Consider the following 6,000-nt stretch of genomic DNA (forward strand, 5'->3'; position numbering starts at 1 on the left):
CGCATGATAGGTATGTAATACTTAGTATTGTGTAGTTGTCTTAAGCATTCAGTACGATAAGTTAGTATGTCCATCACTACGGTTGCACCTCCCGTGTCTGCTTGTTTAATTACGATCCATGGATCAGAACCTAGTTCGAGAGCACAACGTTCTTCAGCTTTGGTCAAATTGAAAAAAGGCTTCTTAGCTTTCTTTTTTTCTGCCTCAAAAGATTGTACAACAGCTTTTTCAAAAGTAGCTACCTCAGAGGGTACTTGTTGAAGCGTAGGCAGGAAGGTCGACTTGTTTCGTGGGCCAGTATTGTCAGAATTTTCTGGTCTGATGTCCAATTTATTGTCAAAAAAGAATGCCAAACGGATTTTCCGAAAGAATGCAAAAAATTCCAGATAGGTCTTAAAATCATCTCCCATATATGTAGGGACAAACCCTAGTTCTTTATTAAGTATAGATGTTTCCAATGGGCTAAGGGTTTTCTGGCTCAGATTGACTATCAGATTGTTATTGCACTGGTCGATGCACCTGACATGCTCCGTGTGATTCATTGTTCCAACGATGGGTCCCACTGAACCTGCGGTCTCTGTTGATCTGGACGTGGTTCTGATTGTTGGTTTCTGTTGTATCTTCGTCTTCCTCTGCGTCCCCTGCCTTGCCCTAAAAAAGGCCCCTGAAAAGCGGGTCCCTGATAGGGAAAAGGTTGAAAAGGAGGTACTTGGAACGGAGGTGGTTGAAACTGCCAAGGATGTGGTGGCCACCAGGCCTGAGTGGGAGGTCTATGAACATAATTGCCCCGTCCTCTCGATTGTGTAGGAAAATAGGTATTCTCAGTGTCACTGGAACCTGAATCTTCTGATTGACTCCATTCATCTGAATTAGATGTCTATTCATCAGTGTTCTTGCGCCATCTCCGTGCTCCTCTTCGATTGTTCTTCTTGTTCGGTAATATACTGTCGTTGTCACTCGTATATGGGTAGATCTTCTCTAAGGTGAATCTGTCCCTATCCTTCTTAAGTTTGTTCACTTTATATTTTATTAGTTCATCCTTAGTCTCGTTTAGAGTCTTGGTGATTTCTTCTAAACGTTTCTTGTAAAAAGTGATCTGCACCGAACTTTTGAGTTGATTTTCCAATGTCTGTATCCCTATTAACAGCAGGTCAGAAGTTTCTTTGGCGGTGGTAATCAGCCGAATCAGCCAATCTCTAGAGCACTTCCACGCAATCTTGGACCAATTGATTTTAAAAACTTAATTTTCTAGAAACAATTTGGGGGCATTAGTTACCACCAAACCCTGGGGTGCTATATTCGCTCTCAGATATTCTGTGAGTATGGCAGCATGTAAGGCTTTGCCTCTTCAAATTAGTGAGTTTTTATTCCATTCCTCAGTAAATGCCAATGTCTGGGTTATCTGGGTGTCTAAAATGCTGGGTGTCTGCAAAATGGCTTGAACCAGATCATCATCAAAAGCTGAGCCCATATTGTCTGTCATGGTGCCTAGCTACCAAAATTAACTAAAAATAAATGAAATGCAACTCACAGATAAGAAACTGTACTTGTATGTAGCTCACACAGGAGGTGCCAAAAGGAAGAACAATGCTACTATATAGAAAAGAGGACAATTCTATCCTATAAAGCTTCCATATCATAAGTCTCACACTAAATATAGGGTAGCAAGTGAAAACTATATAGGGTCTGGTGAAAACAAAGACTGCAATAGACGGGCACAACACAGTTGTGGACGAAAACCCTCACTCACCCGAGGGTGACATGCTTCATCATTGGGTTTCTCCAACACACGAGGACCGCAAGGTACCTCGTATGGGCTACGACTTAACCCAAAAGGGAAGGAGCAGGAGTGCAAAGCACGTGTTGGAACTACCAATTCAAAAGGTAAGGAGGGGCAGAGTGCTGAAAATAAATGATAATAGTGTCTTAAAAACTACCTACTTAGGGGTCACAACTTTATTCCTCCTACCTAGGTGGTAATATCGGATCTAGATTATTGAGTTGCACTCATGATCTGGTCATCAACTAACAGTACGGATACTACGGATGCAATACATAAACTACACGGCGAAACTGGTACCGTTGGTATAGAGAGAGCGTTACGCCGTTTCCATGACTACACGTTGAGCGTAGACGTGTGACGTATACAACACGTCATCTACGTTGTATTCCGACTTCCGTATTTATCGGCTTACTAAGTAGGCGCCGCCGCTCCCTCCCGAGTGTTGAAGAGGAGACCGTGCGGTTTTATAAGGTGAGCAATTTACGATAGTATGTGTAGCTCATTGCTTTTTTCAATAGCATATAGTTTATGCCTTCGGTAGCCATACCTTATAGTCTAACAGTGCTTGGGGGTGTATATGAGACTGGTTCTCAACACCGGCCGAAACCCGGGATGCTACCGAGCCACCCCGAGACGAACCCACGGACCCTTCAGCTGCCACTCCTGCAAGTTCACCTGCATCCGGACCTGCACCGCACCCGCCAAGCCGAGCACCAGCAGCAACCACCTGAAGTGCATCCTGCTCAACACTCGCTCCGTCCACAGACACGCCGTCGAACTCTGGAACCTCCTCGACACCACATCCCCAGACGTCGCATTCCTCACGGAAACCTGGATGAACGCCTCCTCAGCACCCGACATCGCCATCGCCATCCCGGACGGATACAAGATCACCCGGAGGGACCGCGGCAACCAAACTGGAGGAGGCATCGCCATCGTCCACAGGAACACCATCCGCATCACGACCAACACCAACGACACCCTGACAACCGCCGAACACCTGCACTTCCAGATCCACACCAACCCGAAGACCACCCTCAGAGGCACCCTCATCTACAGACCCCCGGGACCCCGCACACAATTCAGCGAAGACATCGCCGACTTCATCACCCCGCACGCCCTCCCCTCCGCTGACTACATCCTCCTCGGGGACCTCAACTTCCACCTGAAGAACAACAACGACCGCAACACCACCACCCTGCTGGACAACCTCGCCAACCTCGGTCTCAAGCAGCTGGTGACCACCCCCACCCACTACGCCGGACACACACTCGACCCCGTCTTCTCATCCAGCAAGGACATCGTCTTCAGCCACGCCACCGGACTCCACTGGACGGACCACAGCTGCATCCACTTCAGCTTCAAAAGAACAATGGTCCACCACCACCAGCAACCGGTTGCACGCAGAAGCTGGAACAAGATCACAGCCGACCAGCTCGCCGCATCCCTGAGCCAGCACCCCCCCACCAGCTCAGCGAACCACAGCCAGGCCGCCGACAACTTCACGAAGTGGATCAGCAGCTGCGCAGACGACCTCGCCCCATTGAGGACCCCACCTAGCAGACCCGGCAGCAAGAAAGCACCCTGGTTCACCGACGAACTCAAGAGCTCCAAGAAGAACTGCCGAGCCCTCGAGAGAACCTGGCGCAGAGACCCTACACCAGACAACATGACCACCCTCAAGCTCGCCACCCGAAAACACCATCAACTGATCCACGCCACCAAGAAAACTGCATTCAAGGAACGTCTGGACAACAACGCACACAACAGCAAGGAACTCTTCAACATCGTTAAAGAGCTCACCAACCCCAACGCCGGAAACAACGACATCACCCCATCTCAAGACCTCTGCAACTCCCTCGCCTCCTACTTCCACAATAAGATCGCTGACATTCACAACAGCTTCAGCACACAACCAACGCTCCCTACGACCGCACCTACGCTCCCCACCACCACCCTACGTGCCTGGACCCCGATCAGCACCGAAGACACCATCCGCACGATGAACACCATCCACTCTGGATCTCCAACCGACCCCTGCCACCTCCACGTCTTCAACAAGGCCGACGCTGTCATCACACCCCACCTGCGGGACATCATCAACACCTCCTTCGACACCGCTACCTTCCCTGAGAGCTGGAAGCACGCCGAACTCAGCGCTCTACTCAAGAAACCGTCAGCGGACCCAACCGAACTCAAAAACTACCGCCCCATCTCGCTCCTCCCGTTTCCGGCCAAAGTCATCGAGAAGAACGTCAACAAGCAGCTGGCCGCCTTCCTCGAGACGAATGGATCCCTCGACCTCTCGCAGTCTGGCTTCCGGGCCAACCACAGCACCGAGACCACCCTCATCGCTGCCACCGATGACATCCGAGCCCTGCTCGACAACGGAGAAACAGCGGCCCTCATCCTCCTGGACCTCTCCGCGTCATTCGACACTGTCTGCCACCGCACCCTAGTGCAGCGCCTCAGCAACGTCGGAATCCAGGAGAAGGCACTGGAGTGGATCATCTCCTTCCTCGACGGAAGGACACAGAGAGTCCACCATCCACCGTTCAGATCAGAAGCCACCGAAGTCATCTGCGGCGTCCCTCAGGGCTCCTCGACTCAGCCCCACCCTCTTCAATGTCTACTTGAGCCCCCTTGCGGCCATCGCACGCCAACACAACCTCAACATCATCTCCTACGCCGACGACACTCAGCTGATCCTCTCCCTCACCAACAACCCGCCACCGCCAGAGCCAACCTACACGAAGGGATGAAAGACGTAGCCGAGTGGATGACGACCAGCCGCTTGAAACTGAACACAGACAAGACGGAAGTTCTCATCCTGGGCTCCTCTCCCTCCGCCTGGGACGACTCCTGGTGGCCCCCCGCCCTGGGCAGCGCACCCAAACCGACAGACCACGCACGCAACCTGGGCTTCATCTTGGATTCCTCCCTCTCCATGACCAGACAAGTCAACGCCGTCTCCTCGTCTTGCTTCAATATCCTGCGCATGCTACGCAAGATCTTCCGGTGGATCCCCACCGAGACCAGGAAGACGGTCACCCAGGCCCTCGTCACCAGCCGACTGGACTACGGCAACGCCCTCTACGCCGGAACCACCGCCAAGCTCCAGAAGAGACTCCAGCGGATCCAGAACGCCTCAGCAAGACTCATCCTCGACATCCCCTGACACAGCCACATCTCCGGACACCTGAGAGACCTGCACTGGCTCCCGGTCAACAAGAGAATCACCTTCCGTCTCCTCACCCACGCTCACAAAGCCCTACACAACCAAGGCCCAAGATACCTCAACAGCCGCCTCAACTTCTACACTCCCACCCGCCAGCTTCGATCGACCAGCCACGCCCTCGCCGCCGTCCCCCGCATCCGAAGAGCCACAACAGGAGGAAGGTCCTTCTCCTACCTGGCCGTCAAGACTTGGAACTCCCTCCCGACCCACCTCCGCCTGACCCAAGACTACCTCGCCTTCAGGAAGCAGCTCAAGACCTGGCTGTTCGAGCAGTAGCGGACCCCCCCCTCCCCAGCGCCTTGAGACCCTCCGGGTGAGTAGTGCGCTATACAAATGCTTTGATTGATTGATTGATTGGTTCTTTACTCTCGTATCACGTGTCCTTTTCAGATGTCGTTTGTGGCCAGAATGCAGTTTGGGTTTAGCATTTCCATGACATCGCAGTTACAGGACGGGGTATTTTATTTAGACCCCGTTTTTTAATTTCTACTACGATTATGTGGTGATTTATCTATCTATGCATTAGATTTAGTTATGAGAATTAGATAGAATCTTGTGCCATTTACATAAGGATAACATCTTATAAGGTCTAAATAGGACTCTACACTTGATCTTATAGATTACCATATGTTTCAAATGGACACACACCTATTCCCCGGTTTCGCTAAGTTTTAGTTGTGGTGTCTGCATTTTGTCTTGATGTAGGGTTGACATTACTATGATTTGTAATCCTCTACCAGATTAACCGACACGTCAAGACACTTGGTAGGAGGTTGAGTTGAATTACACATCCTACACTTAGAGCCCCCTGACCGATCATATCGATCAATACTAAAGCATGATGGTCAAGGATTAGAGGCCTAAGTATCACTTCATTTTATTTATTATATTTTTTTACACTACATTTAGCAGAGGGACTCCTATTGATCCTGATGAATGCCTTGAACCTTTTCATCACCATGGCAGAAACATGTTGATC

The sequence above is a fragment of the Triturus cristatus genome, chromosome 5_2 (assembly GCF_964204655.1).
Source record: "Triturus cristatus chromosome 5_2, aTriCri1.1, whole genome shotgun sequence".
NCBI classification, from domain to species: Eukaryota; Metazoa; Chordata; class Amphibia; order Caudata; family Salamandridae; genus Triturus; species Triturus cristatus.